This window comes from Bombina bombina, chromosome 1 (genome assembly GCF_027579735.1).
Source record: "Bombina bombina isolate aBomBom1 chromosome 1, aBomBom1.pri, whole genome shotgun sequence".
NCBI lineage: Eukaryota > Metazoa > Chordata > Amphibia > Anura > Bombinatoridae > Bombina > Bombina bombina.
In genome coordinates this window covers 1,448,530,801-1,448,550,265 of record NC_069499.1, presented here as the reverse complement: position 1 = coordinate 1,448,550,265, position 19,465 = coordinate 1,448,530,801, and the positions used below count along the sequence as shown (strand labels likewise).

At 41.4% G+C, this 19,465-nt stretch overlaps 1 protein-coding gene across 1 annotated transcript in view; it reads left to right on the top strand.

Moving 5' to 3' along the window:
• Positions 1–444: 444 nt before the first annotated feature.
• LOC128652662 (uncharacterized) overlaps positions 445–19,465 on the top strand; it is a 76,440-nt gene continuing 57,419 nt past the window's right edge. The window contains exon 1 of the mRNA XM_053705597.1: positions 445–580. The gene's annotated coding sequence lies outside the window, so the exon portion shown is untranslated. The remainder of the gene's footprint in view (positions 581–19,465) is intronic.

The following is a 19,465-nucleotide window of genomic DNA, read 5'->3' as shown; positions in this document are numbered from 1 at the left end:
TCCTTTTCCTCTTTGGCCCGGAGAATGCAACGACTGTTTTTTTCCACAAAACACGATTCCACTGTGCTACTGTCCATCTCAGATGAGACCGAGCCCAAAGAAGTCAATGGCGCTTCTGGACAGTGTTGATGTATGGTTTCTGCTTTGCATAATAAAGCCTTAACTTGCATCTGTGAATGCAGAGCCGAATAGTGTTGACGGCAATAGCGTAACTAGAAACCACAGTGCCCAGGTGCAAGAATCTAAGAAGGAACCCCCCAAAATAATGTGAATTTGATACATATTTCTTTTTTCAACATAATAATGTCAAAATTAAACTTTCATGTTTTAGATAGAGCATGCAATTTTAAAAACATTTATAATTTACATCTATTATCTAATTTGATTTGTTCTTTTTGGTATGCTTTTTTGAAAAGGCTGAGAAGCATCAGAAGTGCAGTGCTGGAACCTATGTGCTGATTGGTGGCTGTGCATATATGCCTATCGTCATTGGCTCCCCCAATGTTTTCATCGAGTTTACAGTAGTGAATTGCTGCTCCTTAAACAAAGGATACAAAGAGAAAGAAGCACATTTGATAATGTAAGTATAGTTGTCTAAAATGGTATTTACGTTATAGCCTTTATATGTTATATCTATATGTGTAAGCTATGTACAGATACTTGCTACAGAAAAATAATAATTCCTAATAACATGTTTCTATTTGGTGTAAACAGTACAAGGAAGAGTCTTGACCACATTAAACACATAATAGTGCTATCAACCTGTTATGTTATCTTGCAATAAGTACACAAGGCACTAAACATAAACAACCCATATAGATAGATAAAGATAGATCTGTATATACATTTATTTATTTTGGTTTATATTCTATGTATCTATTAAGGACCACAAGGTTTCACCCAAGTGTAGTCTGGCCCATCTGGTCTAGGCAAGCCCCTGGATAGAACAGACTCCATTCATGGCAAGCACAGAACCCAACCCCTTATGGCCTGTCCTGTGTCCTTACATGAACATATTGTGTGATATGCTGAGAGGTGTTACCACTTTCTCAAAATAGGATTTGGAATAAAGCACTTCTCTGGGTTTTAACACTCTCTTGCATACATATTTAACTGTGATAACAAGCTAGCTCATCCCACTTTCTCTGAAATACTATTTTTTTTTAATTAGAAACAGATTTTATAACCTGTTTTATACATTCAAATATGTAGATGTCATGGCTATATTAAATATAATTCACACAAAAAATCACCAGCAATACAGTGCTGCAGTTAATTTGTCTGAGCTAATAGCATATTACAATAAATAATTACAATTACTGAAGGAGTAGTAACCTCCTGTCATAGCCGGAACTCAAAATTGCAAGGAATAATAGATTAATCAACAAGATGTACGTGGGAAACAGCAGCACAGAAAATAAAGCATTTGACTTATTATAAACAGTACAGATGTACAAAAGCAAATGACTGTTTTTCCTTACGAAGTATAGCCTAACCCAGTGCTTGACAAATATATTTAAAATCTAGGAGCCAGCCCAAAAATCTAGGAGCCAGGTAATTTTTCAGGGTATATTATATATAGATACATAGATATTACACATACACAAATACATATATATATATATATATATATATATATATATATATATATATATATATATATATATATATATATATATATATATATATATATATAACTCATTGTGTAGTTCATTAACAAATCTAGACAGGCCCAGAGGCTTGTTTTCCCACAGAAAACCTCTGAATTACACTGTTTCCAATGCAGCAAAGGATTCTGGGTAAGATATGCAAATTAAGTACACAATGACACACCTTTTTACTTCAGTCTGCTTTTCAGCAGGTTCCCTTTACGCATAAGTATCGCTGTTCACACAGCTTATAAACTTAGCTAGGGTTAGTGCAGTGATTCATAACCATCCCCGGACAGACTGTTTCGTGGTTTTTGCCACTCATCAGCTGGGAGAAGGTTAGAATCACTGCTGGGTGAAGTTGATTCCGGGCAGAATACAACAACATTTTAAATTAGGGGTAGATAAAAGGTAAGTTTAAAATCCTCCACTACGCACAAAATATAGAAAAAATAACTCATTGTATAGTTCATTATCAAATCTAGACAGGCCCAGAGGCTTGTTTTCCCACAGAAAACCTCTGAATTACACTGTTTCCAATGCAGCAAAGGATGCTGGGTAAGATATGCAAATTAAGTACACAATGACACACCTTTTTACTTCAGTCTGCTTTTCAGCAGGTTCCCTTTATGCCAAAGTATCGCTGTTCACACAGCTTATAAACTTAGCTAGGGTTAGTGCAGTGATTCATAACCATCCCAGGACAGACTGTTTTGTGGTTTTTGCCACTCATCAGCTGGGAGAAGATTAGAATCACTGCTGGGTGAAGTTGATTCCGGGCAGAATACAACAACATTTTAAATTAGGGGGAGATAAAAGGTGAGTTTAAAATCCTCCACTACGCACAAAATATAGAAAAAATAACTCATTGTAGTTCATTAACAAATCTAGACAGGCCCAGAGGCTTGTTTTCCCACAGAAAACCTCTGAATTACACTGTTTCCAATGCAGCAAAGGATTCTGGGTAATATATGCAAATTAAGTACACAACGACACACCTTTTTACTTCAGTCTGGCGAGATAATCTTGGCAACTTGTGATGTGACGTCTCTATATACAAACATTGCACATGATCTAGGTATAAAAGCGGTCATCAATTTTCTGTCAAAAGATGATGAAATTAATAAAGAACAAAGAGAATTTATAATAGATGGCATAAGATTTATCTTAGAGAATAACACCTTTGCATTTAACAATAAGATGTATGTACAAGTCAAAGGGACCGCTATGGGCACCAGGTTTGCGTCAAGCTATGCAAACCTCTTTATGGGAGATTGGGAATCAGATTTCCTAGGCTCAAGTAGCTTGGCGCAGAACCTGGTAGCCTATAAGCGGTACATAGATGACATCCTGATCATCTGGAAAGGGGATAACAAAACACTTATAGACTTCTTTACAGCAATGAATATAAATGACAGGGGCCTACAGTTTACCTAGGAACTGAGTAAAGAAAGGATTTCATTCATAGACCTAGATATAGAACTCGAAACAAACAAATTTACCACAAAAACATTTTTCAAAAAAGTTTACTCTAATAACTTTATTCATGCAGAAAGCTGTCACCTTTCTAGATGGATAAACAACTTCCTTCGAGCACAATTCTTGAGAATAAGAAAGAACTGTTCAAACCTAGTAGATTATGAAGAACATGCTCAAATTCTAAGTAAAAAATTTGGAGATAAAGGCTATGAAGAGAAACATATTAGAGATAATTATGAAGAAATTAAACAAATAGACAGACAACTACTACTCAAATACAAAGATAAAACAAATTTGGTAACTAATGAGACAAATGAAATATCAGTACCATTTATTACAAATTATAATGGGGAATATAAGAGAATTGAAAAAATAGTTAGAAAACATTGGCATCATATTAGAGAAGACCCTATTATAGGAGACAAGATATCTATAAATCCAAAATTCGTCTATAGAAAATCAAGAAATTTGAAGACAATACTAGTACCTAGTGAAGTTAAATCCAAAACACAGCCAAAAGAACAAGATTTATTGGGAAATATAATAAAATGTTTTTTTCCCTGCCACTGCTGCAGGGCATGCAACTATAGTAATAAAATAAAGCAATACACATCAACTCAAACAGGGAAGACATTCCATATAAGAGACACAATAAGATGTACTGATAAAGGGATTATTTATTTGATACAGTGTAGCTGTAAAAAGCAATACTTAGGAGAGACCTCAAGAACATTGAGAGAAAGAATAAGAGAACACCTCTGTTTAATTGAAAAAGGCAACATGGATACACATCTATACAGGCACTTTAGAGAAACTCATAATAATAGACTAAAAGATCAATCATTTTGAGGTATAGTAAAAGTAAGACCAGAATGGAGAGGGGGGAATTTTGAGACGAAGCTGCTTAAAAAAGAAGCTGAACTAATATATAACATGAAGACCCTGCACCCATTTGGTCTTAACTCCGAATTAGACATTACCCCCTTTATGTATGAATGAGGGGGTAATTAACATCTTGACTTACACTCGTAGTGAGGATATCTCATCTAACATGTAACTACTTATTTATGTATTTTTTTATATTTTTTTATATTTTTTGTATCAGCCATAATGGAGAGTGTCGTATCATTTTTATATACCATCTATGGACTATGAATATGACTATGGACAATTGGTACATACCACCTTAAATTAGATAAGATCCTAGACATACACCCCAACCACACTGACCAATGAAATAGTAACAGGAAGGGGTATATAAGAGCCCATATGTGAACAGGCAACACTTCTTGAAAATGCCCCAAGTGAGGGGAGAAACGCGTTGAAAGTGTTCACCTATCATCCATAATACTATTAAAGACTAGTGATGTAGCGAACCTTAAAATTTCGGTTCGCGAACGGCGGACTGCCATTGACTTCAATAGGCAGGCGAACTTTAAAACCCACAAGGACTCTTTCTGGCCACAATAGTGATGGAAAAGTTGTTTCAAGGGGACTAACACCTGGACTGTGGCATGCCGGAGGGGGATCCATGGCAAAACTCCCACGGAAAATTACATAGTTGATGCAGAGTCTGGTTTTAACCCATAAAGGGCCTTAATCACCTAACATTCCTAATTTTTTTTTGAATAACATGTTTTAAAACATCAGGTATGATGTTGTATTGATCAGGTAGTGTAAGGGTTACGCCCGCTTCACAGTGACAGACCAAACTCCCCGTGTAACGCACCGCAAACAAATCATTTGCACAACCACAAGATAGATAGATTTGATAGATACATAGATTACATAGATCAATAGATGCAATATACATATGATCAATACAAATTACATAGATCAATAGATGCAATGTATATTTGATAGATACGATTGATAAATAGATAGATTTGATAGATATATAATTTCCCTGACAGAGTATAACAATAAGACATGCGGTCTTGGACCCGTGGTGTGTTAAGTAGTACTATTCTTAGCAGTTTACTACCTGTTACTCCCCCTATCGGGGGAGGTCTATATGGCCTGCATTTTTGGAACAGGGAGATGGAAGAAGATGATTGGTCTGTCCTCCTACTTCAAATTTGGCCTAAACACAAGTGGCTGTCTAAAATCAGTCCGGCAACGAGATAGATAGATTTGATAGATAGATAGATATACATAGATTGACAGTTAGATAGAATCGATAGAAGATAAATAGATAGATTTGATAGATATACAATTACCATGACAAAGTATAATAATAAAACATGCGGTCTGGGACCCATGGTAACAAGGTTGTGTTAAGTAGTTCTATTCTTAGTACTTTAATCCCTGTTACTCCCCCTATCGGGGGAGGTCTATATGACCTGCATGATTACCCTGACAAAGTATAACAACAAGACATGCGGTCTGGGACCCATGGTAACTAGGTTGTGTTAAGAAGTACTGTTCTTAGCAGTTTAATACCTGTTACTCCCCCTATCGGGGGAGGTCTATATGGCCTGCATGATTACCCTGACAAAGTATAACAACAAGACATGCGGTCTGGGATGGGACCCATGATAACTAGGTTGTGTTAAGTAGTACTGTTCTTAGCAGTTTAATACCTGTTACTCCCCATATCGGGGGAGGTCTATATGGCCTGCATGATTACCCTGATAAAGTATAACAACAAAAGATCCGGTCTGGGACCCATGGTAACTAGGTTGTGTTAAGTAGTACTGTTCTTAGCAGTTTAATCCCTGTTACTCCCCCTATCGGGGGAGGTCTATATGGCCTGCATGATTACCCTGACAAAGTATAACAACAAGACATCCGGTCTGGGACCCATGGTAACAAGGTTGTGTTAAGTAGTACTATTCTTAGCACTTTAATCCCTGTAACTCCCCCTATCGTGGGCGGTCTATATGGCCTGCATGATTACCCTGACAAAGTATAACAACAAAACATCCAGTCTGGGACCCATGGTAACTGTGTTAAGTAGTACTGTTCTTAGCAGTTTAATACCAGTTACTCCCCCTATCGGGGGAGGTCTATATGGCCTGCATGATTACCCTGACAAAGTATAACAACAAAACATCCGGTCTGGGACCCATGGTAACAAGGTTGTGTTAAGTAGTACTATTCTTAGCACTTTAATCCCTGTAACTCCCCCTATCGTGGGCGGTCTATATGGCCTGCATGATTACCCTGACAAAGTATAACAACAAAACATCCGGTCTGGGACCCATGGTAACTAGGTTGTGTTAAGTAGTACTGTTCTTAGCAGTTTAATCGCTGTTACTTCCCCTATCGGGGGGGGGGTCTATATGGCCTGCATGATTACCCTGACAAAGTATAATAACAAGACATCCGGTCTGGGACCCATGGTAACAAGGTTGTGTTAAGTAGTACTATTCTTAGCACTTTAATCCCTGTAACTCCCCCTATCTTGGGCGGTCTATATGGCCTGCATGATTACCCTGAAAAAGTATAACAACAAAATATGCGGTCTGGGACCCATGGTTACTAGGTTGTGCTTATATTAGTACAATTCTTAGCACTTTAATCCATGTTACCCCCTATTGGGGGAGGTCTATATGGCCTGCATGATTACCCTGACAAAGTATAAGAACAAGACATGCGGTCTGGGACCCATGGTAACTATGTTGTGTTAAGTAGTACTGTTCTTAACAGTTTAATACCTGTTACTCCCCCTATCGGGGGAGGTCTATATGGCCTGCATGATTACCCTGACAAAGTATAACAACAAGACAAGCGGTCTGGGATCCATGGTTACTAGGTTGTGCTTATATTAGTACAATTCTTAGCACTTTAATCCATGTTACCTCCTCTATCGGGGGAGGTCTATATGGCCTGCATGATTACCCTGACAAAGTATATCAACAAGACAAGCGGTCTGGGATCCATGGTAACTAGGTTGTGTTAAGTAGTACTGTTCTTAGCACTTTAATCCCTGTAACTCCCCCTATCGTGGGCGGTCTATATGGCCTGCATGATTACCCTGACAAAGTATAACAACAAGACATGCGGTCTGGGACCCATGGTAAAAAGGTTGTGTTAAGTAGTACTATTCTTAGCACTTTAATCCCTGTAACTCCCCCTATCGTGGGCGGTCTATATGGCCTGCATGATTACCCTGACAAAGTATAACAACAAAACATGCGCTCTGGGACCCATGGTAACTAGGTTGTGTTAAGTAGTACTGTTCTTAGCAGTTTAATACCTGTTACTCCCCCTATCGGGGGAGGTCTATATGGCCTGCATGATTACCCTGACAAAGTATAACAACAAGACATGCGGTCTGGGATGGGACCCATGATAACTAGGTTGTGTTAAGTAGTACTGTTCTTAGCAGTTTAATACCTGTTACTCCCCATATCGGGGGAGGTCTATATGGCCTGCATGATTACCCTGATAAAGTATAACAACAAAAGATCCGGTCTGGGACCCATGGTAACTAGGTTGTGTTAAGTAGTACTGTTCTTAGCAGTTTAATCCCTGTTACTCCCCCTATCGGGGGAGGTCTATATGGCCTGCATGATTACCCTGACAAAGTATAACAACAAGACATCCGGTCTGGGACCCATGGTAACAAGGTTGTGTTAAGTAGTACTATTCTTAGCACTTTAATCCCTGTAACTCCCCCTATCGTGGGCGGTCTATATGGCCTGCATGATTACCCTGACAAAGTATAACAACAAAACATCCAGTCTGGGACCCATGGTAACTAGGTTGTGTTAAGTAGTACTGTTCTTAGCAGTTTAATACCAGTTACTCCCCCTATCGGGGGAGGTCTATATGGCCTGCATGATTACCCTGACAAAGTATAACAACAAGACATCCGGTCTGGGACCCATGGTAACAAGGTTGTGTTAAGTAGTACTATTCTTAGCACTTTAATCCCTGTAACTCCCCCTATCGTGGGAGGTCTATATGGCCTGCATGATTACCCTGACAAAGTATAACAACAAAACATCCAGTCTGGGACCCATGGTAACTAGGTTGTGTTAAGTAGTACTGTTCTTAGCAGTTTAATACCAGTTACTCCCCCTATCGGGGGAGGTCTATATGGCCTGCATGATTACCCTGACAAAGTATAACAACAAGACATCCGGTCTGGGACCCATGGTAACAAGGTTGTGTTAAGTAGTACTATTCTTAGCACTTTAATCCCTGTAACTCCCCCTATCGTGGGCGGTCTATATGGCCTGCATGATTACCCTGACAAAGTATAACAACAAAACATCCGGTCTGGGACCCATGGTAACTAGGTTGTGTTAAGTAGTACTGTTCTTAGCAGTTTAATCGCTGTTACTTCCCCTATCGGGGGGGGGGTCTATATGGCCTGCATGATTACCCTGACAAAGTATAATAACAAGACATCCGGTCTGGGACCCATGGTAACAAGGTTGTGTTAAGTAGTACTATTCTTAGCACTTTAATCCCTGTAACTCCCCCTATCTTGGGCGGTCTATATGGCCTGCATGATTACCCTGAAAAAGTATAACAACAAAATATGCGGTCTGGGACCCATGGTTACTAGGTTGTGCTTATATTAGTACAATTCTTAGCACTTTAATCCATGTTACCCCCTATTGGGGGAGGTCTATATGGCCTGCATGATTACCCTGACAAAGTATATCAACAAGACATGCGGTCTGGGACCCATGGTAACTAGGTTGTGTTAAGTAGTACTGTTCTTAACAGTTTAATACCTGTTACTCCCCCTATCGGGGGAGGTCTATATGGCCTGCATGATTACCCTGACAAAGTATAACAACAAGACAAGCGGTCTGGGATCCATGGTTACTAGGTTGTGCTTATATTAGTACAATTCTTAGCACTTTAATCCATGTTACCTCCTCTATCGGGGGAGGTCTATATGGCCTGCATGATTACCCTGACAAAGTATATCAACAAGACAAGCGGTCTGGGATCCATGGTAACTAGGTTGTGTTAAGTAGTACTGTTCTTAGCACTTTAATCCCTGTAACTCCCCCTATCGTGGGCGGTCTATATGGCCTGCATGATTACCCTGACAAAGTATAACAACAAGACATGCGGTCTGGGACCCATGGTAAAAAGGTTGTGTTAAGTAGTACTATTCTTAGCACTTTAATCCCTGTAACTCCCCCTATCGTGGGCGGTCTATATGGCCTGCATGATTACCCTGACAAAGTATAACAACAAAACATGCGCTCTGGGACCCATGGTAACTAGGTTGTGTTAAGTAGTACTGTTCTTAACAGTTTAATACCTGTTACTCCCCCTATCGGGGGAGGTCTATATGGCCTGCATGATTACCCTGACAAAGTATAACAACAAGACATGCGGTCTGGGACCCATGGTAACAAGGTTGTGTTAAGTAGTACTATTCTTAGCACTTTAATCCCTGTAACTCCCCCTATCGTGGGCGGTCTATATGGCCTGCATGATTACCCTGACAAAGTATAACAACAAAACATGCGGTTTGGGACCCATGGTAACTAGGTTGTGTTTATATTAGTACTATTCTTAGCACTTTAATCCATGTTACTCCCCCTATCGGGGAGGTCTATATGGCCTGCATGATTACCCTGACAAAGTATATCAACAAGACATGCGGTCTGCGACCCATGGTAACTAGGTTGTGTTAAGTAGTACTGTTCATAACAGTCTAATACCTGTTACTCCCCCTATCAGGGGAGGTCTATATGGCCTGCATGATTACCCTGACAAAGTATAACAACAAGACATGCGGTCTGGGACCCATGGTAACTAGGTTGTGTAAAGTAATACTATTCTTAGAACTTTAATCCCTGTAACTCCCCCTATCAGGGGAGGTCTATATGGCCTGCATGATTACCCTGACAAAGTATAACAACAAAACATGCGGTCTGGGACCCATGGTAACTAGGTTGTGTTTATATTAGTACTATTCTTAGCACTTTAATCCATGTTACCCCCTATTGGGGGAGGTCTATATGGCCTGCATGATTACCCTGACAAAGTATATCAACAAGACATGCGGTCTGGGACCCATGGTAACTAGGTTGTGTTAAGTAGTACTGTTCTTAACAGTTTAATACCTGTTACTCCCCCTATCGGGGGAGGTCTATATGGCCTGCATGATTACCCTGACAAAGTATAACAACAAGACAAGCGGTCTGGGATCCATGGTTACTAGGTTGTGCTTATATTAGTACAATTCTTAGCACTTTAATCCACGTTACCTCCTCTATCGGGGGAGGTCTATATGGCCTGCATGATTACCCTGACAAAGTATATCAACAAGACAAGCGGTCTGGGATCCATGGTAACTAGGTTGTGTTAAGTAGTACTGTTCTTAGCACTTTAATCCCTGTAACTCCCCCTATCGTGGGCGGTCTATATGGCCTGCATGATTACCCTGACAAAGTATAACAACAAGACATGCGGTCTGGGACCCATGGTAAAAAGGTTGTGTTAAGTAGTACTATTCTTAGCACTTTAATCCCTGTAACTCCCCCTATCGTGGGCGGTCTATATGGCCTGCATGATTACCCTGACAAAGTATAACAACAAAACATGCGCTCTGGGACCCATGGTAACTAGGTTGTGTTAAGTAGTACTGTTCTTAACAGTTTAATACCTGTTACTCCCCCTATCGGGGGAGGTCTATATGGCCTGCATGATTACCCTGACAAAGTATAACAACAAGACATGCGGTCTGGGACCCATGGTAACAAGATTGTGTTAAGTAGTACTATTCTTAGCACTTTAATCCCTGTAACTCCCCCTATCGTGGGCGGTCTATATGGCCTGCATGATTACCCTGACAAAGTATAACAACAAAACATGCGGTTTGGGACCCATGGTAGCTAGGTTGTGTTTATATTAGTACTATTCTTAGCACTTTAATCCATGTTACTCCCCCTATCGGGGAGGTCTATATGGCCTGCATGATTACCCTGACAAAGTATATCAACAAGACATGCGGTCTGCGACCCATGGTAACTAGGTTGTGTTAAGTAGTACTGTTCATAACAGTCTAATACCTGTTACTCCCCCTATCAGGGGAGGTCTATATGGCCTGCATGATTACCCTGACAAAGTATAACAGCAAGACATGCGGTCTGGGACCCATGGTAACTAGGTTGTGTAAAGTAATACTATTCTTAGAACTTTAATCCCTGTAACTCCCCCTATCAGGGGAGGTCTATATGGCCTGCATGATTACCCTGACAAAGTATAACAACAAAACATGCGGTCTGGGACCCATGGTAACTAGGTTGTGTTTATATTAGTACTATTTTTAGCACTTTAATCCATGTTACTCCCCCTATCGGGGGAGGTCTATATGGCCTGCATGATTACCCTGACAAAGTATAACAACAAGACATGCGGTCTGGGACCCATGGTAACTAGGTTGTGTAAAGTAATACTATTCTTAGAACTTTAATCCCTGTAACTCCCCCTATCAGGGGAGGTCTATATGGCCTGCATGATTACCCTGACAAAGTATATCAACAAGACAAGCGGTCTGGGACCCATGGTAACTAGGTTGTGTTAAGTAGTACTGTTCTTAGCAGTTTAATACCTGTTACTCCCCCTATCGGGGGAGGTCTATATGGCCTGCATGATTACCCTGACAAAGTATATCAACAAGACAAGCGGTCTGGGACCCATGGTAACTAGGTTGTGTTATGTAGTACTGTTCTTAGCAGTTTAATACCTGTTACTCCCCCTATCTGGGGAGGTCTATATGGCCTGCATGATTACCCTGACAAAGTATAACAACAAAACTTGTGGTCTGGGACCCATGTTAACTAGGTTGTGTTAAGTAGTACTGTTCTTAGCAGTTTAATACCTGTTACTCCCCCTATCTGGGGAGGTCTATATGGCCTGCATGATTACCCTGACAAAGTATAACAACAAGACATGCGGTCTGGGACCCATGTTAACTAGGTAGTGTTAAGTTGTACTGTTCTTAGCAGTTTAATACCTGTTACTCCCCCTATCTGGGGAGGTCTATATGGCCTGCATGATTACCCTGTCAAAGTATAACAACAAGACATGCGGTCTGGGACCCATGGTAACTAGGTTGTGTTAAGTAGTACTGTTCTTAGCAGTTTAATACCTGTTACTCCCCATATCGGGGGAGGTCTATATGGCCTGCATGATTACCCTGACAAAGTATAACAACAAGACTTGCGGTCTGGGATGGGACCCATGACAACTAGGTTGTGTTAAGTAGTACTGTTCTTAGCAGTTTAATACCTGTTACTCCCCATATCGGGGGAGGTCTATATGGCCTGCATGATTACCCTGACAAAGTATAACAACAAAACATCCGGTCTGGGACCCATGGTAACTAGGTTGTGTTAAGTAGTACTATTCTTAGCACTTTAATCCCTGTAACTCCCCATATCGGGGGAGGTCTATATGGCCTGCATGATTACCCTGACAAAGTATAACAACAAGACATGCAGTCTGCGACCCATGGTAACTAGGTTGTGTTAAGTAGTACTGTTCTTAGCAGTTTAATACCTTTTACTCCCCCTATCTGGGGAGGTCTATATGGCCTGCATGATTACCCTGACAAAGTATAACAACAAGACATGCGGTCTGGGACCCATGGTAACTAGGTTGTGTTAAGTAGTACTGTTCTTAGCAGTTTAATACCTGTTACTCCCCATATCGGGGGAGGTCTATATGGCCTGCATGATTACCCTGACAAAGTATAACAACAAGACATGCAGTCTGGGATGGGACCCATGGTAACTAGGTTGTGTTAAGTAGTACTGTTCTTAGCAGTTTAATACCTGTTACTCCCCATATCGGGGGAGGTCTATATGGCCTGCATGATATATAATTACCCTGACAAAGTATAACAATAAGACATGCAGTCTTGGACCCATGGTAAGGTTGTGTTAAGTAGTACTATTCATAGCACTTTAATCCTTTTTATTCCCCCTATCGGGGGAGGTCTATATGGCCTGCCTGATTACCCTGACAAAGTATAATAATAAAACATTTCGGCTGGGACCCATGGTAAGGTTGTGTTAAGTAGTACTATTCTTAGCACTTTAATCCCTTTTACTCCCCCTATCGGGGGAGGTCTATATGGCCTGCATGATTACCCTGGCAAAGTATAATAATAAAACATGCGGGCTGGGACCCATGGTAACTAGGTTGTGTTAAGTAGTTCTATTCTTAGCACTTTAATCCCTGTTACTCCCCCTATCGGGGGAGGTCTATATGACCTGCATGATTACCCTGACAAAGTATAACAACAAGACATGCGGTCTGGGACCCATGGTAACTAGGTTGTGTTAAGTAGTACTGTTCTTAGCAGTTTAATACCTGTTACTCCCCCTATCGGGGGAGGTCTATATGGCCTGCATGATTACCCTGACAAAGTATAACAACAAGACATGCGGTCTGGGATGGGACCCATGATAACTAGGTTGTGTTAAGTAGTACTGTTCTTAGCAGTTTAATACCTGTTACTCCCCATATCGGGGGAGGTCTATATGGCCTGCATGATTACCCTGACAAACTATAACAACAAAACATCCGGTCTGGGACCCATGGTAACTAGGTTGTGTTAAGTAGTACTGTTCTTATCAGTTTAATACCTGTTACTCCCCCTATCGGGGGAGGTCTATATGGCCTGCATGATTACCCTGACAAAGTATAACAACAAAATATGCGGTCTGGGACCCATGGTTACTAGGTTGTGCTTATATTAGTACAATTCTTAGCACTTTAATCCATGTTACCCCCTCTATCGGGGAAGGTCTATATGGCCTGCATGATTACCCTGACAAAGTATATCAACAAGACAAGCGGTCTGGGACCCATGGTAACTAGGTTGTGTTAAGTAGTACTGTTCTTAGCAGTTTAATACCTGTTACTCCCCCTATCGGGGGAGGTCTATATGGCCTGCATGATTACCCTGACAAAGTATAACAACAAGACATGCGGTCTGGGATGGGACCCATGATAACTAGGTTGTGTTAAGTAGTACTGTTCTTAGCAGTTTAATACCTGTTACTCCCCATATCGGGGGAGGTCTATATGGCCTGCATGATTACCCTGACAAACTATAACAACAAAACATCCGGTCTGGGACCCATGGTAACTAGGTTGTGTTAAGTAGTACTGTTCTTAGCAGTTTAATACCTGTTACTCCCCCTATCTGGGGAGGTCTATATGGTCTGCATGATTATCCTGACAAACTATAACAACAAAACTTGTGGTCTGGGACCCATGTTAACTAGGTTGTGTTAAGTAGTACTGTTCTTAGCAGTTTAATACCTGTTACTCCCCCTATCTGGGGAGGTCTATATGGCCTGCATGATTACCCTGACAAAGTATAACAACAAGACATGCGGTCTGGGACCCATGTTAACTAGGTAGTGTTAAGTTGTACTGTTCTTAGCAGTTTAATACCTGTTACTCCCCCTATCTGGGGAGGTCTATATGGCCTGCATGATTACCCTGTCAAAGTATAACAACAAGACATGCGGTCTGGGACCCATGGTAACTAGGTTGTGTTAAGTAGTACTGTTCTTAGCAGTTTAATACCTGTTACTCCCCATATCGGGGGAGGTCTATATGGCCTGCATGATTACCCTGACAAAGTATAACAACAAGACTTGCGGTCTGGGATGGGACCCATGACAACTAGGTTGTGTTAAGTAGTACTGTTCTTAGCAGTTTAATACCTGTTACTCCCCATATCGGGGGAGGTCTATATGGCCTGCATGATTACCCTGACAAAGTATAACAACAAAACATCCGGTCTGGGACCCATGGTAACTAGGTTGTGTTAAGTAGTACTATTCTTAGCACTTTAATCCCTGTAACTCCCCATATCGGGGGAGGTCTATATGGCCTGCATGATTACCCTGACAAAGTATAACAACAAGACATGCAGTCTGCGACCCATGGTAACTAGGTTGTGTTAAGTAGTACTGTTCTTAGCAGTTTAATACCTTTTACTCCCCCTATCTGGGGAGGTCTATATGGCCTGCATGATTACCCTGACAAAGTATAACAACAAGACATGCGGTCTGGGACCCATGGTAACTAGGTTGTGTTAAGTAGTACTGTTCTTAGCAGTTTAATACCTGTTACTCCCCATATCGGGGGAGGTCTATATGGCCTGCATGATTACCCTGACAAAGTATAACAACAAGACATGCAGTCTGGGATGGGACCCATGGTAACTAGGTTGTGTTAAGTAGTACTGTTCTTAGCAGTTTAATACCTGTTACTCCCCATATCGGGGGAGGTCTATATGGCCTGCATGATATATAATTACCCTGACAAAGTATAACAATAAGACATGCAGTCTTGGACCCATGGTAAGGTTGTGTTAAGTAGTACTATTCATAGCACTTTAATCCTTTTTATTCCCCCTATCGGGGGAGGTCTATATGGCCTGCCTGATTACCCTGACAAAGTATAATAATAAAACATGCGGGCTGGGACCCATGGTAACTAGGTTGTGTTAAGTAGTTCTATTCTTAGCACTTTAATCCCTGTTACTCCCCCTATCGGGGGAGGTCTATATGACCTGCATGATTACCCTGACAAAGTATAACAACAAGACATGCGGTCTGGGACCCATGGTAACTAGGTTGTGTTAAGTAGTACTGTTCTTAGCAGTTTAATACCTGTTACTCCCCCTATCGGGGGAGGTCTATATGGCCTGCATGATTACCCTGACAAAGTATAACAACAAGACATGCGGTCTGGGATGGGACCCATGATAACTAGGTTGTGTTAAGTAGTACTGTTCTTAGCAGTTTAATACCTGTTACTCCCCATATCGGGGGAGGTCTATATGGCCTGCATGATTACCCTGACAAACTATAACAACAAAACATCCGGTCTGGGACCCATGGTAACTAGGTTGTGTTAAGTAGTACTGTTCTTATCAGTTTAATACCTGTTACTCCCCCTATCGGGGGAGGTCTATATGGCCTGCATGATTACCCTGACAAAGTATAACAACAAAATATGCGGTCTGGGACCCATGGTTACTAGGTTGTGCTTATATTAGTACAATTCTTAGCACTTTAATCCATGTTACCCCCTCTATCGGGGAAGGTCTATATGGCCTGCATGATTACCCTGACAAAGTATATCAACAAGACAAGCGGTCTGGGACCCATGGTAACTAGGTTGTGTTAAGTAGTACTGTTCTTAGCAGTTTAATACCTGTTACTCCCCTTATCGGGGGAGGTCTATATGGCCTGCATGATTACCCTGGCAAAGTATAATAATAAAACATGCGGTCTGGGACCCATGGTAAGGTTGTGTTAAGTAGTACTATTCTTAGCACTTTAATCCCTTTTACTCCCCCTATCGGGGGAGGTCTATATGGCCTGCATGATTACCCTGGCAAAGTATAATAATAAAACATGCGGTCTGTGACCCATGGTAACTAGGTTGTGTTAAGTAGTACTGTTCTTAGCAGTTTAATACCTGTTACCCCCCCCTATCGGGGGAGGTCTATATGGCCTGCATGATTACCCTGACAAAGTATAACAACAAGACATGCGGTCTGGGATGGGACCCATGATAACTAGGTTGTGTTAAGTAGTACTGTTCTTAGCAGTTTAATACCTGTTACTCCCCATATCGGGGGAGGTCTATATGGCCTGCATGATTACCCTGACAAACTATAACAACAAAACATCCGGTCTGGGACCCATGGTAACTAGGTTGTGTTAAGTAGTACTGTTCTTATCAGTTTAATACCTGTTACTCCCCCTATCGGGGGAGGTCTATATGGCCTGCATGATTACCCTGACAAAGTATAACAACAAGACATGCGGTCTGGGACCCATGGTAACTAGGTTGTGTTAAGTAGTACTGTTCTTAGCAGTTTAATACCTGTTACTCCCCCTATCGGGGGAGGTCTATATGGCCTGCATGATTACCCTGACAAAGTATAACAACAAGACATGCGGTCTGGGATGGGACCCATGATAACTAGGTTGTGTTAAGTAGTACTGTTCTTAGCAGTTTAATACCTGTTACTCCCCATATCGGGGGAGGTCTATATGGCCTGCATAATTACCCTGACAAACTATAACAACAAAACATCCGGTCTGGGACCCATGGTAACTAGGTTGTGTTAAGTAGTACTGTTCTTATCAGTTTAATACCTGTTACTCCCCCTATCGGGGGAGGTCTATATGGCCTGCATGATTACCCTGACAAAGTATAACAACAAGACATGCGGTCTGGGACCCATGGTAACAAGGTTGTGTTAAGTAGTACTATTCTTAGCACTTTAATCCCTGTAACTCCCCCTATCGTGGGCGGTCTATATGGCCTGCATGATTACCCTGACAAAGTATAACAACAAAACATGCGGTTTGGGACCCATGGTAACTAGGTTGTGTTTATATTAGTACTATTCTTAGCACTTTAATCCATGTTACTCCCCCTATCGGGGAGGTCTATATGGCCTGCATGATTACCCTGACAAAGTATATCAACAAGACATGCGGTCTGCGACCCATGGTAACTAGGTTGTGTTAAGTAGTACTGTTCATAACAGTCTAATACCTGTTACTCCCCCTATCAGGGGAGGTCTATAGGGCCTGCATGATTACCCTGACAAAGTATAACAACAAGACATGCGGTCTGGGACCCATGGTAACTAGGTTGTGTAAAGTAATACTATTCTTAGAACTTTAATCCCTGTAACTCCCCCTATCAGGGGAGGTCTATATGGCCTGCATGATTACCCTGACAAAGTATAACAACAAAACATGCGGTCTGGGACCCATGGTAACTAGGTTGTGTTTATATTAGTACTATTCTTAGCACTTTAATCCATGTTACTCCCCCTATCGGGGGAGGTCTATATGGCCTGCATGATTACCCTGACAAAGTATAACAACAAGACATTCGGTCTGGGACCCATGGTAACTAGGTTGTGTAAAGTAATACTATTCTTAGAACTTTAATCCCTGTAACTCCCCCTATCAAGGGAGGTCTATATGGCCTGCATGATTACCCTGACAAAGTATATCAACAAGACAAGCGGTCTGGGACCCATGGTAACTAGGTTGTGTTAAGTAGTACTGTTCTTAGCAGTTTAATACCTGTTACTCCCCATATCGGGGGAGGTCTATATGGCCTGCATGATTACCCTGACAAAGTATAACAACAAGACATGCAGTCTGGGATGGGACCCATGGTAACTAGGTTGTGTTAAGTAGTACTGTTCTTAGCAGTTTAATACCTGTTACTCCCCATATCGGGGGAGGTCTATATGGCCTGCATGATATATAATTACCCTGACAAAGTATAACAATAAGACATGCAGTCTTGGACCCATGGTAAGGTTGTGTTAAGTAGTACTATTCATAGCACTTTAATCCTTTTTATTCCCCCTATCGGGGGAGGTCTATATGGCCTGCCTGATTACCCTGACAAAGTATAATAATAAAACATGCGGTCTGGGACCCATGGTAACTAGGTTGTGTTAAGTAGTTCTATTCTTAGCACTTTAATCCCTGTTACTCCCCCTATCGGGGGAGGTCTATATGACCTGCATGATTACCCTGACAAAGTATAACAACAAGACATGCGGTCTGGGACCCATGGTAACTAGGTTGTGTTATGTAGTACTGTTCTTAGCAGTTTAATACCTGTTACTCCCCCTATCTGGGGAGGTCTATATGGCCTGCATGATTACCCTGACAAAGTATAACAACAAAACTTGTGGTCTGGGACCCATGTTAACTAGGTTGTGTTAAGTAGTACTGTTCTTAGCAGTTTAATACCTGTTACTCCCCCTATCTGGGGAGGTCTATATGGCCTGCATGATTACCCTGACAAAGTATAACAACAAGACATGCGGTCTGGGACCCATGTTAACTAGGTAGTGTTAAGTTGTACTGTTCTTAGCAGTTTAATACCTGTTACTCCCCCTATCTGGGGAGGTCTATATGGCCTGCATGATTACCCTGTCAAAGTATAACAACAAGACATGCGGTCTGGGACCCATGGTAACTAGGTTGTGTTAAGTAGTACTGTTCTTAGCAGTTTAATACCTGTTACTCCCCATATCGGGGGAGGTCTATATGGCCTGCATGATTACCCTGACAAAGTATAACAACAAGACTTGCGGTCTGGGATGGGACCCATGACAACTAGGTTGTGTTAAGTAGTACTGTTCTTAGCAGTTTAATACCTGTTACTCCCCATATCGGGGGAGGTCTATATGGCCTGCATGATTACCCTGACAAAGTATAACAACAAAACATCCGGTCTGGGACCCATGGTAACTAGGTTGTGTTAAGTAGTACTATTCTTAGCACTTTAATCCCTGTAACTCCCCATATCGGGGGAGGTCTATATGGCCT